Source organism: Peromyscus eremicus, chromosome 1, assembly GCF_949786415.1.
Source record: "Peromyscus eremicus chromosome 1, PerEre_H2_v1, whole genome shotgun sequence".
Taxonomy (NCBI): Eukaryota; Metazoa; Chordata; class Mammalia; order Rodentia; family Cricetidae; genus Peromyscus; species Peromyscus eremicus.
Genome location: NC_081416.1, coordinates 154,005,749 through 154,027,762, shown reverse-complemented (window position 1 = coordinate 154,027,762; position 22,014 = coordinate 154,005,749). Strand labels below are relative to the sequence as shown.

The 22,014-nt window shown below is 44.9% G+C and overlaps 1 long non-coding RNA gene across 1 annotated transcript; it reads left to right on the top strand.

The window, feature by feature from the left end:
* The first annotated feature begins 7,640 nt into the window (after positions 1-7,640).
* Positions 7,641-9,037, top strand: LOC131902376 (uncharacterized). Its single transcript, XR_009377075.1, has 2 exons — positions 7,641-7,753; positions 8,336-9,037. It is a non-coding gene; the product is annotated as an uncharacterized LOC131902376 (long non-coding RNA).
* The last annotated feature ends 12,977 nt before the right edge of the window (positions 9,038-22,014 follow it).

Here is a 22,014-nt window from a genome sequence, read left to right as displayed (position 1 = left end):
TAAGAAATATATTCTCTATCTGCCATGAAACAAAGCTCAACAGAAATATAAATATGTCATTAAGAAAATCCACAAATGTTTGGAACTTAAACAATAGACCCCTAAATATCTCCAGGACCAGAAAAAAAGATACTTCAAGAGAAATGAATAATAAAAAAAAAGTCATGGAAATACTAACTGAAAAATAAAGAAAACATCAAAATGAGTGAGTTGTATCCAAAGCAGTAAGTGTTGAACACTTATGCTACAAACAGCTTCTATTAGAGAAGAAAACACTGAAACAAATGACTTTGCCTTTTACTAGAAGAAATTAAAAGGAGTAAACTCTTCAATGCAGAATTGAAGAAAGGGCTAAGGATCAGACATCAATGACACAGAAAAGAGAGAAGCAGCTAAAGAAACTTGGAAACAAAATGGGATTCTTTGAAGGTTTCACACTGAGAAAGTTCCAGACACAGTGGTTAGTAGTGAAAAAGGATGCACAAATCTTCAATTCTGAGTGTGCAGAAGGAGACACCACTACACATCCTACAGACATGAAGAAGAGAGTAGGGATATCATAAATAAGTTTTGTGGATGCAGTTTTAAAATCCTATGTGAAATAGACAAATCTCTTGGATGACTTTTCTTACTAAAATTAATTCAAGAAGAAAAGGAGAAGCAGATAGGGACGGATGTTTAGTTCTGTGCTAGATGGCTGGACTAGCAGGTGTGTGTGTGATGCCTTGGGTTCCATCATCAACACAGGAAAGAGGAGACAGAAGAAGAGGAGAACAAGAAGAAAGGTGAAGAAGAGTCAGCCAGTTATTGAAGAAATTAAATTCATAATTCAAAAATGTCTGACAAAAACAGGCTAGCTGATAGAATGAAGAATTTCAACATTTTTTTGTGCAATAGACAATATCAATTGTACACAAAGACTCCAGAAAATACAAGATAAAAAATACATTCTTATTTATTTGTTTAGCATTGACCTGATATCAAAGGTAGAAAAATATATCACTGTAAAGGAGAATTGCACATTAATGTACCCCATGGATATAAAAATACTCAACAGAGCCAGGTACAGTGGTGCACTCCTGTAATCCCAGCTCTTAGAAGTGCTGAGGCAAGATAACAGAGGCTCAAAGACCAGTTTGGGATCCCATTTCAAAATAAGAACAAAAATTCTGTATACAATTTTTACGAATCCAGTCTATCAAAACACAAATATGATAAGAGATCATCACTTAGTGGGCTTATTCAAGGACTGATAGACTAATCTTACAGTCAAATATTAATCAATGCAATTTACCTTCACTAGAAAACTGAAATAAAGAATAAATTCATGCCAGTACTGCTATAACACTGATTTCGAAATATACATTTGTGTCAACATGAATGAACCCAGGAAAAAACTATTTGAATTGTGCAAACTGAATCTGAACAATTTCGTCAAACACAGCACCAACCTAGAACACTGCTTTCAGTTGCATTAAGCGGCTTGATAACACAGAGCCCACAGCCACACATTCCAACCAGCCCCAGCAATTTCAGCTTAGCACCTTGACTGAGCCACATACTTCTCACCGTTCTCCACCGCTTCACATGAATTCATGAGCTGCAGCCTCCCTGATAGACTCTTCCCCAAACAAACTCAGTATTTTCCAGATAAATACGTAGGATGTGTATTGTAGTCATCTTGCCTTTCCTAACAACAAGATGCATCCAAACCAGGGCTGCTGTTTTATTAGGCCTGTGTGTGTGTGTGTGTGTGTGTGTGTGTGTGTGTGTGTGTGTGTGTGTGTGATCAATACAGTTTTTGTCTGTTGTGCTCTCACCCCAACTTTTCTATAAGCACGAAGGTTTTCCTCAGAAGATTTAAAATAGCATCATGCTTTTCAGGAATATGCACCCTGTTACAGCAGAACTAATTGCAATCATCTTAATAGACACAGAAAAAGCATTGGACAAAATTCAGCACCAATTCAAGACAAGAAACTCTCAGCAAAGGCGGAATACAGATGGTGCCTGACTTACTATGTTTCAACTTATAAATTTTTGACTTCGGGATGGTGTGAAAGTGACATGGATTCAGTAGAAACTGTACTTTGAATTTTGAATTTTAATCCTTTCCCAGGCTAGGGACATGCTGTGACACTCTCTAGTGATGCTAGGTAGTAACAGCAAGTTCTCAGTCAGCAGGTGGCCGCCGAGTAAACAACTGATGCTCTGCAGTGCACTGCCTTGCTAAACCAGGGTGTTTGGTAGGTTAATCCAGTCGCCTCATTTCCCCCTTAGACATTATCTACTACATGGATGTGGATGCAGCCCCGTCATAAATGGAGGGAACAGCCATATCTGTGAAAGAGGACTTCCTGGACTAGATTAACGATGCCAATGAAGAAACTACTTTGTGTTGTATCTAATTACAGAATATCAAATGCCTCTCTTGAGATGGGAATGAGGCAAAAGTATATGACTTACTATCTCCATTAAAATTTGTAATAGAGGTCCCCCCTATAGTATAGCAAGACAAAATACACACCACACACACACACACACACACACACACACACACACGTGCACATACAAACACACACATGCATAGATAAATGGTACATAGCTAATACACCAATCTATGAAGAAAATCCAAATAATATACCAAAATCAGAATTAATCCATGAATTTAGTGAGGTAGTCAAAATAAAATACATAGCCAACACCTAGAAAATTTTAAGAATGGAACCTTTTAAGGCATGGCAGCACTTACTTTAATACCAATACATAGGAATTTGAGGCAGAAGGATCATGAGTTCAAGATCAACATGAACTACATAGTGAGTTCTAGACCAGCCTGGGCTACACAGTGAGACCCTATCTTAAAAACAAACTAGTGTTGTAGAGGATCAAAAGTCTGTGGGCCGGGGATGCGGCTCTGTCAGTAGAGTGCCTTCCTAGGATGCCTGAAGTCTTGGGTTTGATCTCTGCATCACACCATGTCAGACATGGTGTGCATACCTGTAAGCCCTGCACTCTGCAGCTGGAGCTGGGAGGTTCACAAGTTCAAGGTCCCCTTCAGCTACACAGCAAGTTTAAACCCAGCCCAGGCTGCATGAGATCTTGTCTCAAATATATACATATCTTTTTTTGGTAATAGTGTAATCAAAGTAGTATTTAAAGATAAATGAATGAAGTAGAACACTGAAAGTGTGAAAAGTAAAACTTATTGCTGAGATAAGGTAGGAAAATGACACTGAGCTCTGCTGTATTGAAGGATGGAACACTCAATAGTATGAGTATTTTACTGTCTCAAATTAATCTATAGACTTAACACCTCAGCCAAAATCCCTTAAGAGTTTTGATAAACTGAGTCTAAATGTGCTATGGAAATGCACACGCATGTGGAGATGAGATTGAAGGTAAAACCAGAGGTGAGGGACTTAAGCTACTCCGTTTTAAAAATGGCTATAGAGCCGTAGTAATGAAGATAGTTCGGTATTGGTGTCACACAAAAGGAGACAGATGAACTGAACAGAATAGAGCCCAGCGATGGAACTATGTTCCTATGGTGGATGGAGTTTTGATGGAGCTCCCAGGTCCTCAGGGGAGAAAGAAACGTGTATGATAAACCATGCTAAAACAACCACATATCTGTACAAACAATACAGATGTCCATTATGTCCTGACATAATGCTGTACACAGAGCTGAACAGAAGAAAATTGAGAAAATTCTGCAAAATTTCTCAGATAAAATATAACAAACCCTAAAAGGAAAGACTGAAAAAAAATGGACTTCAGGAAATTTCAAACTTTTACTTGTCAAAAAAAATGTTGTTTTTTTTTTTAAATATATAAGGTGAAATGTGAAAATATTTGGGAACTTTATCTAAAGAATAGGATTGAGGGTATAGCTCAGTAGTAGAGAGCTACCAGTGAGGGGCTGGGGGCGTGGCTCAGTGGTAGAGCCCCTGCCTAGAATCCCCCAGTGAGGGGCTGTGGTGTAGCTCAGTGGTAGAGCCCCTGCTTAGAATCCCCCAGTGAGGGGCTGTGGTGTGGCTCAGTGGTAGAACAACTGCCTAGAATCCCCCAGTGAGGGGCTGGGGTGTGGCTCAGTGGTAGAGCCCCTGCTTAGAATCCCCCAGTGAGGGGCTGGGGTGTGGCTCAGTAGTAGAGCACCTGCCTAGAATCCCCCAGTGAGGGGCTGGGGTGTGGCTCAGTGGTAGAGCCCCTGCCTAGAATCCCCGGTGAGGGGCTGGTGTGTGGCTCAGTGCTAGATCCCTTGCCCAGCATCAGAAAGGCTCTGCCTCCATTGCAATTCTGCAAATAATAAATACACAGAGAGCAAGATAATGTATGTGCATGAATGAGGTAAGTATCAAGAATATATAAAGAACTGGTACAGCTTAAATATGAGAAAACAAGCAATTCAATTAGACTAAAGCTCTCTATCATTCTTTCACAACAAAATATATTAGGAAGTCCAGAACATGAATACCCAGCCAACACCATCAGCTCTTAAGTAAATGCAATACCATCTCAATTTGACACAGCTATATACACACAAGAAGGCAAACCCAGGGAGACTGACAATACTAAGTGCTGGCAGAGACATGGAGCAACTGGAGCTCATATAGTACTGATGGCCTGTTTGGCCCAGTAATCCAGCTACTGGGTGACTCTGTAAGACAAATCTAACATATTTTAACATAGAAAATGGTACTTTAGTGCTCACAGTATCTTTATTCGGAGTGTCCTCAAGCTGGAATCTACAGAGTCATTCAAAATGGGGAAATAGAGCAACCATTTGGTGGTGCATCCACACAGTGGAATAATGCTCTGCAATAGATAAAAACTAACTAAATACACACCAAGTTGCTGCAGTCTCTTAAAAAGGCATGAGGAAAAGAACCTACCCACTCTGTGTGGTCTCACTTATTTGAAATTCTTAGGGAAAAAAAAAAGCAAAATGATGGTTGACAGAGAGGCCATGATTGCTTGGGGACTGTTGGAGAGTGAAACAAGAGGCACACAGAGGAACTTCTGTGGGAAATGTTCTCATTCTTGACTATGTTGCTAGTTTCATAGCTGTGTATGTTTTCAAAAATTCGACAAATCAGGCTGTTTATCTTGCATGTGAACTATACCTCAGTAAAGATGATTCTTTTTTTTTTTTCCCAAGAAGTATAACGTGCACTGGGAGCCTTGCAACTAGGAAGGGGACTTCAGCCAGAGACCTTCTGGAACATCTGTCTGAACAGATGTTTTCTGTGAAGGGTACTGGGGCTCAGCGTGTTAGGGAAAGCTCCTTGGGCAGACAGGGCAGGTTGTAGCCGGCTTCAGGCGGGGAAATGAATGCTGGGTTTTTCCAGATGAGCTGGGTTTGATCTTGGCTCTTCTTTTAAACTTGACATGGGTGTTGGCAAGCTCCTTGGCTTTCTTGAGCCTTGCATTTCGTCTCCCTGCCTGTATAATGGGTGTTGAATTCTCTCTCTACCCAACTCACACAGACTGTCCTGCCAATCATCTGAGTTAAGGAGGGGTGAAAAAAACTCTAAAACTTCAAAGTGCTGTGTGCATGTGCAAAGAGGAATGGGGGGTGTGCTGTGTGCATGTGCAAAGAGGAATGGGGGGTGTGCTGTGTGCATGTGCAAGGAGGAATTGGGGGGGCAGCGTTGAAGATGGCAAAATGAGTTTTAGTTCTCAGTGACTACACACGTTTTTAGAATCACTGCTCACGTTGAACAGGAAGGGAGAAGGGAATCTCCTCCTTCCTGTTGGATATTTTGATATCTTGGGGGTTCACTGGGTCTATTTAGATTTAAAGATGTTACCTGAAACCCTCTAGGTGAAAGAAAAAAAAGTTGCTGGGGATGGAAGCCCTTATGAGGCCAACTAGATAAAGTCATTATCCTATAACCAGGTGATAACAGTTCCTCTCACATTAATCCACTTCTAATCCCTTCAAGGGCATGGGAAAACGTCAGGGAACAAAGGCCACTGCCATTTCACACACTGCATCTCATGAGTGCATTTGTCAAACTTCGCTGGCCTGTGTATCTGTCTGCTTGTCCAGATGTGACAGGCATGGTGGGTGGGAGGAAGCACAGGTGCTTAGCATATTTGGGAACAGAGGGGCTCTCAGGAGCTCTACCTTAGGACTTGAACTGGAGGCAGTAGGGGGGGACTGTTAATACCCCTGAACAGCCATACCCAAGAGTTACAAACAGACATTCAGCCCACACCATGATCCTCTGTACTCAATTCTCTTTTAGAACTGAAACAAAAGCTAAGATCTGAGCACACAGGCCAAATAAAGGCACAGCTGGGTTCTGCCCCGGGGAACCTTGGCTTTGGGGTTTCTGCAGTTCCCTCATCTCTGAGGAGAGATTGTATTGCCCACTTCTCCGTTACAGACTCCTGCAGCCTTTGGGCCTCCAAACCCCTCTTCTGAGGTTTGTTTCTTTCTATCTGAGTGAGACAAACAGCCTCCAGCGATGAATGATGCTAAGTGCCAAGGACTGTATTCCACCCTCCTCAAGCCGTTTAGAAACCCTCAGGCTCCTTTGTCTCTCCTAAACCCCCATTCAGGATGACTCCCGCTGTGAGGGTAGACTGTGGGTCAGGTCTCTGAAGATGTTTAAGTGAAGATTGTATTTCAGAGGTTGTCCTTCTTGCTTAGTAGATGGCACAGCCAAGGCCACTGCAAAGGGAGCTTGAGAATGGGAAAACAGGGTCTCCACCATGAGACATGTAAACTCTGCCCAGACAGATTCTCAAATACTAGTGGGAAGGTCTGGACATGGTTTCTTCCCCTCAAAAACAACACTGAGGCTCTGTCTCCAGTTCGAGAGAGTGTTACAATGTGCTGCAACCTTCAGCAGGCATTTGGGTTGTAGGGGAATCTGCCTCCATGAAGGGATTAGTGTAGCTCTCTTGGTCATACATATGTTCTCATGAGCATGGAGTACCTTTATCCTCGCTCTCTCCTGCATCCACCTGTTTCCCTTTTCACATTTCTGCTGCACGCACATGGAACATCTATCCCATTCCCAGAAGTAGAGCAAACATTAGCATCATTTTCTTGGACCTTAAGAGCTGTCAGCTGAAGAGCCTTGTAGGGTGGGGTGGGATTGAGACAGGGTCTCACTGTGTAGCCCGGGCTGGCCTGGAATTCATAGAGGTCCTTCAGCTCTGCTTTCTGGATGGTAGGATTAAAGCCACCATGCTCAGCTAAAGAGACTTGTTTTTCTTGATGAATCACCCAGTGTCAGGTCCTCTATCACAACAACAGACAACAGACTAGGCTGGTAAACTTTAGTCACTGGCACCGACAAGTCTTCCTTCTGGTTCCCTATAAATGACTTGTACAGCATCAAGGGTAGCAAGACTTGGCTGTGTTGGAAACCAGGGAACCCCTTCACTCATCTAAAGTTTGGGATGTACCCTGGAAACTTCCAGAATAACCTTTGTACTTCACTTCCCAATGTCTAAGCTTATAGAGGGGGCTTCCCTGGAGTGAGCTGCTTGGTGGCCGCTGATAACTGCTCCAGGGATAAACAGGAAACTTCCTTGAGCCTCTTTTGACAGGCTCATCGGTCCTGCTCAGCACTGACATCAAGTAGCCAGCATTCTGCAAACTATGACATCACAGGATCACAGATGCTCCGCTACCCGCTGACCAGCCCTGCTCCGTTCCAATGCAGCACCCACCAGTGTCACTGTCTGCAGTGATGTCCAGTAACTACAAACGGACATCATCTCAATTAACAAGGTACCTTTGGGGCGTCTCCCCGCCGAATATCCCAGCCCAATTGTCCGCACTGTCATCAGGCCCTAATCAACTAATGATGGCTGAAAATGAGGGAGGCCAATCCCAATAAATTCGCAGGAAAGTCATTTTTCTCTTTTAATGCCCCTCTCCCTCCTCTTCTTTCTTCCCACGGCACAATGCAGTAAATTAATGTCACCGTGGTTATTACACTACGGCTGCTATGCAAGTATTCAAGAGACGGCCCTGGAATATTTTACTCCAGCATTTATTTGTCCATAAAATAAAGTGGGATTTATGGTGTGACTCTCCAGTTTGAGGGTTGCATGGACGGCAGCTGGGCACATCCTTATCTCCTCCATAGGTAAAGATATAGCAGCACTTCTCCAGAACAGGAGCCCCATGAGAAAGGGGTCCTGAGACAGGAGGGGGCACATCTCCCATAAGATCCACTGAGGTACCTGCTGGAGAAGACTTTGCTGTAAAGAGCAAGGTGACTTTGAGAGAAGAGGTTCTAGTGCATGAGAAAGGCCAGCCCGATAGCCCCCTTCCCACTTTGAAACCTTCTTGCAATTTCTCCTGCAGTTACGGGAACTGGAGTCTGGCTCAGGAGCACCTGGCCTCCCTCACTGCAGCAGGACCCTGCGATGGATTAATTTTGAGCGCTTCTTTTTGTCTCTTGTGGTCTCTTCTCAGTAGACGGGGCAGCCACATCAGGGAGAGCAAAGCTGTGCGAACAAGACCCAGCCGTCGTTTGTTAAAATATGCCGCCTGCACAAAACTCTTCCCCGGGAAGGCAGAGAGGCTCCACCTTGGAGAACGCGCTGGGAAATTATAATTCATTGATTTGGAAGCCAATCATTTCGTATTTTGACTGCTGGCTTAGGAATATTCATATTTTACACCGCATTTAAATTTTCCTGTGCCATTAAAATCCCCGAGCTCTATAATTAGGCCTCTCCTGATAGTTACGGATGAGGTCTGTCTTCCAGGGAGAGTAACCAGGAGCCACTGGGAAGCCTGAGTATGCAGGAGGGCATCCTCTCAGTGGTGGGCATTGCCCTCATCCCATCCCTTCTCAGGCAGGTAGCTTCACCAACCCTGCGTTCTCCACGGGGATGGAGTGCAGAGTCTCTAGAGACAAGGCTGCAGCCACCGCCTGCAGCACTCTCCCCTGCTCGGCTCCTGTTTACTCACTCCAACACAATTTGCATTCTGAAAGCCGAATCCTGGACGCCGATGATATTTATGAAATAAAATCCTGCCGGTTGCAGCATCTAAAACAGATGTGGCTCGCCGCAGCGCTGTGTGTGTACAAAGCTGCTTTGCCCAGAAAGAAAGAAATAAATGGGAGGCTTCTCCAGAGGTAAATATTGTTTTAGGACATGAAATATAACACAGAAGCCATTCCAGTACTGTCCTTGTAAGTCATGCCCTGTGGCTGACTAGATGCCTCCCCTTTGGGCCTGCAGGGGTCCCCCATACTATCTTCCTATTTAGAAAAAAAACGAGGTCCCCCAAACCTGAAAAGTCACTGATCCTTGGGGTCCTGGCCACATCTCACTAGTCAGGTTTCTGCTGACAGCGACCAAAATATTGGGTAATGAAGATGGAAAGCCAATAAAGGGGGGGGGGAACATTAAGAATTGCTTAGAATGGATTCTGTGTGCAATTACTTCCGTTTTTGCTAACTATTGTGTAAACAACACTTTTAACAAGGCAATTGGAATCTTGAAGACAATTCTGCTTAGAGATATAGCTTCAATTTATTATATGAGAATAACCGAAAACTTTGCTTCTGCTGCGTTGCAGTCAATTTCCAAGGCATGCACATTTCGAATGCGTGATTAATCATGAGTGTAGGGATTGTCAATAAACACCCAAAGTCGGCTGGAGCCGCCTGCTCATTCCGTGTGGTCATCCTAATCTGCCACAGCCGGGCAGGCACAGGCACCAGCCCCACCTCTCCAGGGTCTTCACAAAGGATCAATTTTGCTCTCTAGGATTTCATTTAGCACATTCACAGAAGCTTCAGGCTCTAGCTATCCCAGTCCAGCAGTGGCCTCCAGTAGCACACCATCAGGGTGTGGCTGACAGTCCCCAGGCATCAGGTGGCCATCCTCACCTTTGAAGAGAAAGACTTAAGTTTGGAGACTTCAAACAAAATCAAAACAGACTGACAAAAAAAAACCAATTGGTCAAATAGATAATTTGAACAAATGTGCCTTGTTTTACTGTATTGTTTTAATTGTTGTTTTAGTTTGGGTTGTTTGGAGGTTTTGTTCACTTCTGAGACAAGTTCTATGTACTCAAACCAAACTGGCCTAACCCTCCCCCTGCCTCACCCTCCATGTGTTAAAATGATGGGCCTATGCTAACAGGCCTAGCCAACTATGTTTTACCTTAAAACTAAGAAATCTGGGTAGTAGGAGAGAGGACTCTGTGGTTAAGAGCACTTCCTGCTCTTGCAGAGGATGCAAGTTTGGTTCTGAGTCCCCACGTGGCAGCCCTCAATTGCCGGTAACTCCAATTCCCGGGATCCTAGGGCTCCAGGTGCACGTAGGGTGCGCAATACTTACACACATAAAATATAAACAAATAAATCTTAAAAGTATCTAAAGGGTTTTTGAGCTGTGTGTGGTAGTTCATGCCTGTCACCTAGTATTCAGAAGGCTGAGTCGGGAGGATCACTGAGATTCCAAGGCCTCCTGGCCTACAGAGTGAGATTTTATTTCAAATAAATAAACTAGAATAAAATAATTTGTAGTTGAGAGAAGTGACAATGTGCAGCTTGACTATCATTTACAGTTTTATCAGACGTATGCTTCCTTTTCCTTCCTGTTGGCTTTTTGATGTTTTTGTTTTTTCTCAAGTAGCTTTTTGCAATGCTAGGCAGATGCTCTATCACAGAGCCACACCCCCATTCTGATCAACCCTAATTTCTTATACATAGTCCCTGGTATTTATTTTCATTTTATGTGTTTGTGTGTCTAGCCTGCATGTGTCTGTTACAGTACATGCAGTGCCCACATAGGCCAGATGAGGGCATCAGATCCTTTGGAACTGGAGTTACAGACAGCTGTGAACAGCCATATGGGTGCTAGGAATGGAGCCCAGATCCTCTGGAAGAGCAGTAGCCTGTGCTGTTTACCACATCTCTCCAAACCCTTTGGGCCCTGGTAAGAACATGCATGGTTTTAAGTATGCCCAGAATGGAAAAATTGTTAATATATACACACACATATATGTGTACACCATATATATGTATGTATGTGTGTGTGTTATATGTATTGTTCATGTATACAGTTTGTGTATAAATACATAGCTTATGTATTCTAAATAGACATTGTAAGCATATGCTATTTGTATTGTAAATACATACACACACACACACACACACACACACACACACACACACACATCGTTTCTGGGTGTTCATCCCTGCAGCTAAGTCTCCCTAACAGTGGAAGGCAAGAATGAACAACTACATTGGAAAGTCACACGTGTCCTCCAGACAGCAGAGTAGCTGTGCAGAGTGAAAAGCTAAAATACAAAGCAGGTGTCTCTGCCTAGTGTCTGTGAGGAATCTTAATGTGTTTTTGTTACCTGCTAATTAGTTGAGTCTTCTGCTGAGGGGCCGAAGCCATTGGTCACTTGGGGTACACAGTGCACTTTGAAAAGAACCCTTACGGGAGGAAGGATGCTTTCTTTCCCTTCCCCACATTCAGACCATGACAGCAAGTCCCTACAAACCCCCACCTCCCACAGTCACGCCACAGCCACACCCATACACATACCCACATTTCCAGCACACACACACACACACACACACACACACACACACACACACAAACCCATACACATACCCACACCCCCAACACCCTCATATCCCCAACACCCCCAAACCCACACCCTCACACCCACACTCCCACACCCACACACATACATATACCCACACCCCCAACACACCCACAGCCTCCCACACACACAACACCCACATCCTCACACATACACATACCCACAACCCCAACACCTCCACACCCCAACACATCCCACACACTCACACTCTCCACACACACCCAGATACACCCACACATCCACACATACCTACACCCATCCACACTCACCTCCCCACTCCCCCACTCCCTACACCCCCCACACTCATATACACACCCCAACTACCCAAGACACACAACATACACACATATGCCACACACACACATGAACACACACACACACACACACACACACACACACACACACACCACTCCAAGATAACCCACACTCCCAGATACTCATGCCCACTCCCACCCCCCCACACACACACATCCCTGTACACCTCCACATTCTCATATACGCCCAGACACCCCCACATACCCACACCCACTCCCACCCTCCCCATACTCCCCACACCCCACCCCATACTTCCACATACATTTAGCTTGGATAAGGGCAACTTGCAAAAGGGTTGGATTGCATAAACATCAGAAAGGCACTCAATGCCAAACACCTTTCTGAGAGAGAGAAAAAAAATAATCAGGTGAGTTCACTTCATTCTTCCTGCAACCTAAAAATAAATGCAAGGGGCTTCTCCCAGCTTCTGGGAATATGCGTATGGATTTCTTGCTGACATTCGATTCTCTGAACTGAATGTCACACTTGCTGAGAACAGTTAAAAAATAATAACGCCAGACTGTTATCATTATTAGAAGGGCAAGAAGAATGAAATACCATGATTATCATTAGGAAACCCTGTAAAACATATTTGTACATTATCTTGGGGCGAATATACGTGTCATCTGTTGTCAATTGTTAGGCAAAGAACGTGGTAATGTGTTGTTCCCATCCAGCCCTCCCTAGAGCTTCACAGGAGACAGAAATGAAGCACAAGGTGTGTGAGCAAAGACAGATGTACTGGCACCGTAAGGCAGGACACTCCGGGACTGGTGACACCAGGGGACAGCGGCAGCAAAAGAAAACAGTCTGAAGCCCCCCTGGTGGCCACTTGGAAAGCTGGACTGAGCTGAGGCTGTGGGACAGGGCTAGTGAATTGCAAGGTCGGGTCTCCTAAGTGTGCAGTGTGCGGTCTCTTTCAGGAGGCCTCTCAGCTCCAAGGGAGAGATTGGTGGGGGTGCCTCCTCAGAGGACCTGCGTGTTTAAATAAGTAAAAAGCTTTGGAGTGCAGGAATGCCTTGAGAAAGGAGCAGAGCCATGTCCCGCTACTGGTGCCGTCTTGTGTCATGTGTCTGCAAATCATACCTTTTGTTCTCTTTTATTGTGTTTCAGCTTCCAAATCCTTTTGAGAACACTATGAAAACAGAAATACATGGGGGTGCACGAACTGTCTCATGTCAGTGTGGCAGGCCTCCAATATCTCACTTCAAGGTCCCCCTCCAAGCCCTCACGTTTTACCAGTTCCAAACTCATGACCTTTGTGCACATCAGATGTGATGGTACACACCTAGAATCTGGGCACATAGCAAAACTCTGTTTCAATAAATTTAAAAGATGTAATGCAATTTAATTTTATATCTTTGGTTCATGCAAAGGGGGCCTCTTAACTTTAGCTTCCAGGGTTCCCTGGTTCCTGCGAGCATCCGATCAGCTCTCTGAGATGACAGTCACTCAACAGCCTTTGAGGGATATCTAAGAGCTGATGGAGCTCTCAGGGAGCAGGGTCTCAGTCAAGGCCCTCAGGTATGTTCTCCTCTTTCCACAGCTTTCTCTCCTCCCTGGACACATGGTCCAGAGGGTCTGAAACAATGACATCGGACATCTTCTTAAGTTCCAGAGAGCATATGGTGTGGAAAAATAGCTTCTGCTAGCCCCAGGGCCTCTTGGCCACTGAAGTGCTGACATGCCACCCAAACTTAGCATCTTTCCTTCTTGCTCCAAACTCATAGTCTGTGGAGGTCTAAGGCTACACACAGGTTTGGGTCAAGCATCAGCTATGGGTCTGGGTCAAGTGGGGCTGTAGGTGTTCACAGGAGGGAGGATCTGACCCTGCTCTTTAGGACACCTTGAGAGAAAGCTACCTGTGTATCTGAAGTCTGTTCTCTACCCGGAGCACTTCATGTCACCCCCCACAAAGGAGGAAGAAATTCCTAACTTGGAAGTGGTACCCTACGCAAATGTTTCCATTTGGTTTCAAGCCTGCTGGCCCCAACCTCATGTGACTTGAGTGCTTTGACTCCAGGCACCCGCTGTTCTGTGAGGTCTGAGCTCTTTTGTTCTCAGCACCAAGATGGCCTCTGCCTGTGGTTAGCTGCTTCCCAGTTTTCAGGGTATGGGCACCGGATGGTTTCAAGTCATTCCTCCAAGAACAGTCCGCTGGAGCTAGCTGTCAATGCAGAACTCACAGCCTCTGTCCTGCTCTTTCCAAACCACCACCTGCCTTTGTAATATCCTAGGTGGAATGAGCCTAGTGGTTCAGGCCTGTTATCTCAGCGACTTGAGAGGCTGAGGCCAAAGGATCCAAAATTCTCAGCCAACCTGTGCTACGGACAGAGTTCAGGACTGGTCTGAACAACATTAATGACACTTTGTCTCAAAACACAAATAAACTGAGGGCTGGGGTGGGGCTGAGCAGCACATTGTTATCAAGAATCCCCAAGTGAGGGGCTGAGAGTGTGGCTCAGGGGTGGGGCCCCTGCCTAGAAGCCTCCAGTGAGGGGCTGGGGTGTGGCTCAATGGTAGAGCACCTGCCTAGAATCCCCCAGTGAGGGGCTGTGGAGTGGTTCAGAACACTTGCCTAATATCCACCAGTGAGGGCCTAAGGGTATGTATGGCTCAGTGGTAGAGCCCCTGCCTAGAATCCCCCAGTGAGGGGCTGGGGTGTGGCTCAGTGGTAGAGCCCCTGCCTAGAAGCCCCAGTGAGGGAGTGGGAGTGTGGCTCAGGGGTGGGGCCCCTGCCTAGAATCCTCCAGTGTGGGGCTGGGGGCGTGGCTCAGTGAGACAGAGTTTGCCTAGCCTTAGCCCAGTACCAGCCCAAGTTTCAGTTGCAAGCAAAAACACACATGCACGCACGCACACAAGCACACACACCAGGCTCCCTACACTAACATTTGTGAAGTCCTGTTCTCCCGCCCTCTTTGCTTTCATTCCCAGGACACTCAGGACATCTCACCTTAGACCTGCAGATTTTTGTTCTTCTGGTTTTAGCTCTAATTTTTCAAGTTAACATTATTTTATTTCATTTCCTAAGCAGTTCCAATAAGACAGGTGGAATATGAAAAGGTGAGTCATAGATAGTCTAGAAACTGCCTATCCTAGAGACTCTTCCCAGATCCACAAGCCCCCATATCCCTGTACAGACCTCATAGCTCCACCCACCCGTACATCCCCTCATGATCTCCTGTTGATCCCCATAGTCCCGGTCTTCCAGGGCTCAGCATGGACCCCATTGATCCCAACGGTGTGCACAGACAGCTCACTGGCCGCCAGGGTCCCCTACACCTCCGCTTCTCCACTTTACCTGTTCACCAAGAGGGAGCTGCTGTCTTTCTGGGGTGGGGCCTTTCCCTGCCAGCATTAGTGATCTCTATGTTTTCTCCTTGCACCTCTGATTGCCTCTCCCCAGACTTGCCTATTGGTTCAGGGTGGGCTGTTAAGCCGTGAAAACTGTGAGGACATTAACTTTAGGTTCTACATACAATTTATACGTTAAATATGGAGGCCTAGATTCACTCCAACTCAGTACTGCCCTGGACTGGTCAGATAGAGAAGTAGATGGGAGTGTTTGGCCAGTCCAGCTACCACTTAAAACCCACTTTCTTGTCAACCTGTTGCCTCATATCAGGCAGTCATGAAGCTATAGGAAGACATCGTGGGCCAGGCTTAGGGAGGGAGCCTTGTAACGTGCTCCACTGTAAGTCACTAAATGAGGAAGAGGCATGCACCGGACAAACACGAGCAAATCACGTAGATTGGATACCACCACACAAACTGGGAAGTGGAGAAAAGGTGACCCATAGGGGTTTAGACTGCCACCTCCTGAGACCCTCTGTCTCTTCAACACACTTTTACTCAATGTGAACTCAAGGCTTTCCTCCACCACCCTCACCATTTTGGGCCACACCCAAGAACCACTGATATTCTATTTTACTTAATATCTTTATTTAATTTATATTCATCCTTTTTTACTTAAATAGATTTAATTTTTAAAAGAAGCTTTATATCATTACCATGAAAAAAAACTAATAGCACTTACCATAAATATAAAATAACCATTAAAAAAGCTTATAATGGAAACAAAACCATGTAATTAAATTCCAGCTCAATATGAAGGCTTGGTGAAGGCTGAGCCTGCTCACTCCATTAAAAGGGGAGGCGTCCAAGTGTGCTGGAGCCCATGAGAGCCTTTCTGCCTGACCCTGAAGGACTAAGAGCACCCATGGAGTCCCTACTCCGAGCAAGATGAATGTGCTCCCACCCATCTGGAGAGACATCACTAAATGCTGAAGGCTCCCACAGTGGTTATGAATGTTTTCAGAGGTGCTGGACCCAACTGGAGAACAATGATGATGCCACTGTTTGTTTGCAGAGGCATCACCTTGCAGATGGAAGGTTGGTGCAGGCCTGTAATCCCAGCTGCTTAAGAGGCTGGGACCAGAGGATAGCAAGTTCAAGGCCAGCTTTGGCTAAATGGTGAGGCTCTGTCCAAAAATAAACAAGTAGAAAGGAAGCTAGGCTGTATCTTATCGGCAGGGCACTCCCTAGAATCCACCAGTGCAGAGCTGGGGATGTGGCTCAGTGGTAGAGCACTGCTTTAGAATCCAGCGGTGAGGAGGAAGGGGCGTGGCTCAGTGGTAGATCACTGCTTTAGAATCTAGCAGTGAGGAGCAAGAGGTGTGGCTCGGTGGTAAGCTCTTGACTAGCAAAACAGGAAGTCCTGGAATCCCTCACCAGAACCCCAGAACAAAACCAAACCACAGTGTCTTAGGATGGCGCAATAGAGAGCAGAGAACCTGAAAACCTGGAACTGAGCCACTACTTGGCTAGGGGAGGGCCGTCCTCTTTCTTATCGTCAGCTTTCAGAGAGTCTGGACCGTTCCAGGGCTCCCCTCAGAACATGTGCCTGCCCATTCCTTAAGCCCCATTCACACCTAGCAAGTAAGCCATGCTTGAAAGTGTCATTTACTATCAAGTGACGCAAAGCATGTGCTGTCAGAAAGAGCTACCAGGGACTAGTACGTGATACGTCTTCCTCAAACTAGAGAAAAGGGACACTTGACCATCAAATAACGAAGAGAAGAAAAGCAAACCTAAGTGAACCCTAAACCACACAGGAACCAGAAGCTACTTGTTGTCAAAATAGAAGTCTGAGCTTTGTGAAAGAAATAGCTGAATGTAAAGCCATGGACTCCCGTCCTCCTGAGAGCCTCTTCCAGCCAGGAAGAGAGCAGGTTATCAGAATTCATGTGAGAAAACACAGCCTCCATTCTTAGTGTAAGTGCGATTAATACAAGCAGCTAGAGAAAGGCTTAAAAACGAACCCATACATTATCCCCCCACCCCTCACACATATAGATTTTATTTGACCTATTGCTTTTAAAATAGAATACCTTCCCAGGCACGCTTTCTGTGATAACACTCGGAGACAAAAGAGGAAAAATGCAGATCAATTCTACATTACATGTATGTTGCCGCATTTGGCAAAATCAAATGAGATCTTTTCATCTCCTTGCTCGAAGGAACAAAAACAGTGCAATATTATGAAACCTCACAGAGTTTTATTTCCCGGCGTCTTTTGTGTCCAGCCTTTTAAATTCAAGTTTTTCTGCCTTTTTTACTGACAAGCCCACAATTTTCAGAAAAGAAAGCTAGCATTAATTAAGACAGTGCCAGATGTAATTTTCTTGGGAAGTAAATTTCTCCACAACTAAAGGTTACGGAGACCTTTTCACTGTCAAAATTTACTACAGCCTGTGAATGTTAATGTTTCTAATGAAGACATGTTCTCTGTCCCTGAACTTAAAAGTACCCAGAGAAGAAGGCAGAGAGAGAGAGAGAGAGAGAGAGAGAGAGAGAGAGAGAGAGAGAGAGAGAGAGAAACTGGATTTGACGAATGTATCCACAGTCTGCATTAATGTCGGGAACCCTAGGCTGCTGGTGCATGTTGTAATTACAGTATTTGGATAGCTTTGTTTACTAAACAAGGACTATGGCCACAGATTGGCAATTTTACATGAACAGTGGGGTTGTAGTAGGGACCTTATGTTACAAATGAGCCCCAAGTGTAATAAGCACTTACCCCACTGTGCTTAAGGAAATGCATCTTGACTCCTAGCCATCAGGAAGGAAGCGGGCCAACACATGCCACACGCCACATCCCACAACCTTCATCTCACACTCTCAAAATTGGGCACTAGTGTCAGCATGGAACATCCTGGACTTCTGACTTTCTCAGTCCCTGGTTTTTATATGCAGAAGGTTACCTTGGCATTGGAAGATACTCAGATAACCTGTTTGTGTCCTTGATTTTGAAGATCTAGGTAGCAGGAACACCAGCATCTTCTGTCCCTATTGATAGAGAGAAGTGGGGTCTTTCACCAGTCTCCTGGGGTGCTGTGCTGTTGCTTAATGATCCCTAGGATGAAAAGTCAGCCGGTCTCAATCTCACACCAACTTCCTGATATTTTCCTCTTCAGTGAATTTGGAAGAGAGGTAGTGTGACCTCACTCAGAGTGAAGAGATGCTCATGTCTGAAATCAATATAGAAATTCTTCAAAATCTCTAATAGAATTTCTTTAAAATGTATGTCAAGGTATATGGCTAAAGGAATATAAGTCAGCACAATACAGAGATATCTGGACATCCATGTTTATTACCTCACAACAGTCCAGACATAATTAGGCTAAATGCCTTCAGCTGTAAAGGAAAAAACTGTTCCATTTGTGGGAAAATGGATAGACTGGAGGCTATCACGCTAACTAAAATAAACCAGTCTTCGTGAGTCCCTCTCCATCCCTGCTAGGATCTGAGATGGCTTGATCTTGTGTTGATCTTGTGCCCATAGTCATGGTCTCTTTGAGTTCATGTTTGTAGCAGCACTGTCATGTTAAAGATGTTAACTACCCTTGGCTCTTATCATCTTTCCACCCTGTTTTGTCTATTGGCAACTGATGATGGTTAGGGAAATGAGGCAATTACCTTCAGAGGTGAAGGATGCTGAGAGGCTACTGATGCTCCCGTAGGTGACCCTTCACCATGCACATATATGTAACACTGAGTGAGCTCAGTATGTTTTCAAGAAGAGTTCATGAAGTTGGGAGAGGGAAAGTGGAATGGAGGGATAGGGGATGAAATGGAGGAGAGGAAAGGGGGAGGGAGCAAGCAGCTTGATCAAAGTGCAATGTATGCCATGTATAAAATTATCAATGAATGATTTTCAAAATAAGCTAGACTGAGAAAAACCAATATCACATGTTATCTCTCATTTATTGAATGTAGGTTTACAAAATAAAGATGAGAAAATAGGAAGGAGACTATGTGGGGAAAGAACTAGGGCAAGTGGGAGGGGCAAGGAAAGATACTGGTGGGGTGACTATGAGCAAAGTACATGACATGGAAAATATCAGTATGCCCATCATTTTACATAATGCATATGTACTACTATCAACAACAATTCTTTAAAAGATGCTTATTCCATTCACCCATTAGTGGTTTTTAGGAACCTCGACCTAAGAGAACACGACCTATAACTTCTCCAAAGACATTTTCCAGATGCAAACTCAGCAGTGACAAACCAAGTATTCAACGTGGGCTGATTTAACACATCATGATACCCCACAACTGGAATATTACACAAGTACCAGCCCTCCTAATACAAACTGCAATTCAAAGGAAGCCTTGCTGCTACATGACAGTAAAAAGCAAGGTTGAAATCTCCGTGCTTTTGACTTTATACAGACAAACATACAGGCTGGGGACAGGAAGAATGTACCCAATTGCTAACATGGGGTGGGGGTGGCCTTAGGCGGTGATTAATTTTATTTTCTTTAAGAAAAAACAGCAGAACAACAACATTATGACTCAAAGAGGCATGTACCAACCCTTGCATTGCCGTGAAACTTTACAGTATGTTTTTAAAAACTATTTTATTGTTTGAAAACATCTTACATGCAAATTTTAATCAAATCCACTCTCTATTCCCTCTCCTCCTCCTCCTCCAATACTCACGACCACTGCTCCCCCTCCTAAGTTCATGTGCTTTGTAAAAGCCACCGAGTCAACTCAGTGCTGCCTGTGGGAGCAAGTGCGGAGCCATCTACTGGGACCTTGGGAAGCTTCTCAGTGGCTACATCCTTGAAGAAAAGCTGCCTCTCCCTCATTAGCATCAACTGCCAATAGCTCCTCATTTGTTTCATTTTGTTTTATCTTATGTCTGTTTGCCTGTGTGTATGTGTGTGCATCATGTGCATACAGTGCCCACAGAAGTCAGAAGAGAGACTGGAAACCCTTGAATTGGAGTTACAGATGGTTGTGAGCCACTGTGTGGTTGTTAGGAACCAAACATGGTTCCTCTGGAAAAGCAGTAAGTGCTCTTAACTACTGAGTCATCAATACAGCCCTGATAAAATGTTTATTAAATGAAAAGAAAAAATGTGTAATTAAGTCACCTAGGTGGTTCTGCTCACTGTCTTGCTGAATGGCAGAATCTAACCAAAGAAGCTGAGATGGAGATGTCACTTTGAGGCTTCTGAATCTCGATTTAGCAGAAGTTAAGGGATGGCTCAGTGACCATTCATCTCTTGGTGATCTCCCTTGGTGTGTTGCTTTAGACTCCCACTCATAGATAAGATCTACTCTGGTCCTCCAGAATGGAGCAGCATCAAGCACACAGGGTCCTTTGTAAGAAGCACCTTAATAGGGGACAGAGAGGTATTGGCATCCCTGGGGGGATTCACCTTGTGGAGGAATGTCACCAACTGTGCAGAACTCCCAGTCAGGGGCTCCTTCCCTAGGCATCTTCAGAAGGAAGAGGAGAAAGTGACTCACCCTGACACAGCATCTCTCAACATCCTGGTATCACTTGACAGGTGCAGAGAGCTTGGAGTAGAGACACAGTAGGAGGCTTGTAATGGAGGCATGCTATTGCTCACACAAGTCACGAAATACATGTAGAGAATGTCATGGGAAAGGGAAATTCCTTTGCGTCTGTGGAAAGGGTAGACTTGGAGGAGGCTGGGAGTAACACTGCTGAGTCACCTCTGGTGGCTAAAATGCATGCATCCAGAGCCAAGGGCTGCAGGGATGCAGTGGGAATGACGGCCAACTGATCCAACTGGTGCTGTGTTAACTCAGCCTCCATGGTGTCTTGCCCTTGGCTCCACTTCATCCCTGCCAGGAAGATGCCTCCCAGCCAACTGGAATACTCACAGAGACCCCAGGGGGAGAAAGTTCCTCCCTCTCCTGGATGGAAAGAGAATGCCAACATTATTCCCACAGTGTACGTGTGTGCTTGTGCTGGCTTTTGTCGCTGCGACAGATAACCAACAAGAACAATTTACAAGTAGGAAAGGTTCATTTTGGCTCGTGGCCTCAGAGTGCATAGTCTACTGTTGGCTGATTCCACTCCTGCTGTAGCACAGGGAGGCAAAGCATCACAAAAGAAGGGCTTGGGAGAGAGAGATACTCATTTTATAGTGATCAGGAAGGGGAGAGAGAGAGACAGAGAGCGAGCAGGGGAGAGAGGAGAAAGGACAAGACACATATTTCTGGGGCATATCCTAGTAGTTTCAACTGGTCCCCACATTCCTTACTTCACTACCTTCTAATAATCAAATTATAGCTGAATCCATCGATGAATTAAAACACTGATTGGATCCAAACACTCATGATCTAGTATCTCTGAACACATCCTTACAGACATACCCTATGTCCAGGCTTCCTAATTTCCCATGTTTGCTTCAATCCAGTTCTGCTGACAACCAAGAGTAATGATGCCACTACTTTTAACTTGTTTTTGTGTATGTGTATGTGTGTGTGCCTGCTTATTTCGTGTGCATCACATGGGTGCAGTGCCCACAGAGGCCAGAAGAGGGGATTAGATCCCTTAGAGCTGGAGTTAGGGTGCGAGAATTAAACTTGGGTTCTTTGTAAGAGCAGCGGGTGCTTTTAACTGCTGAGCCAATCTTGCTGACTTGTTTATCCCCAGCCACTCTGACCTTTAACTCATGTCGCACTACCCAGCTTTCCTGAGTCTAGGGTGTTCTATTGCCTGGTAGGTTTTAGCTTTCAATACCCAGTTCCTTACCCAACTA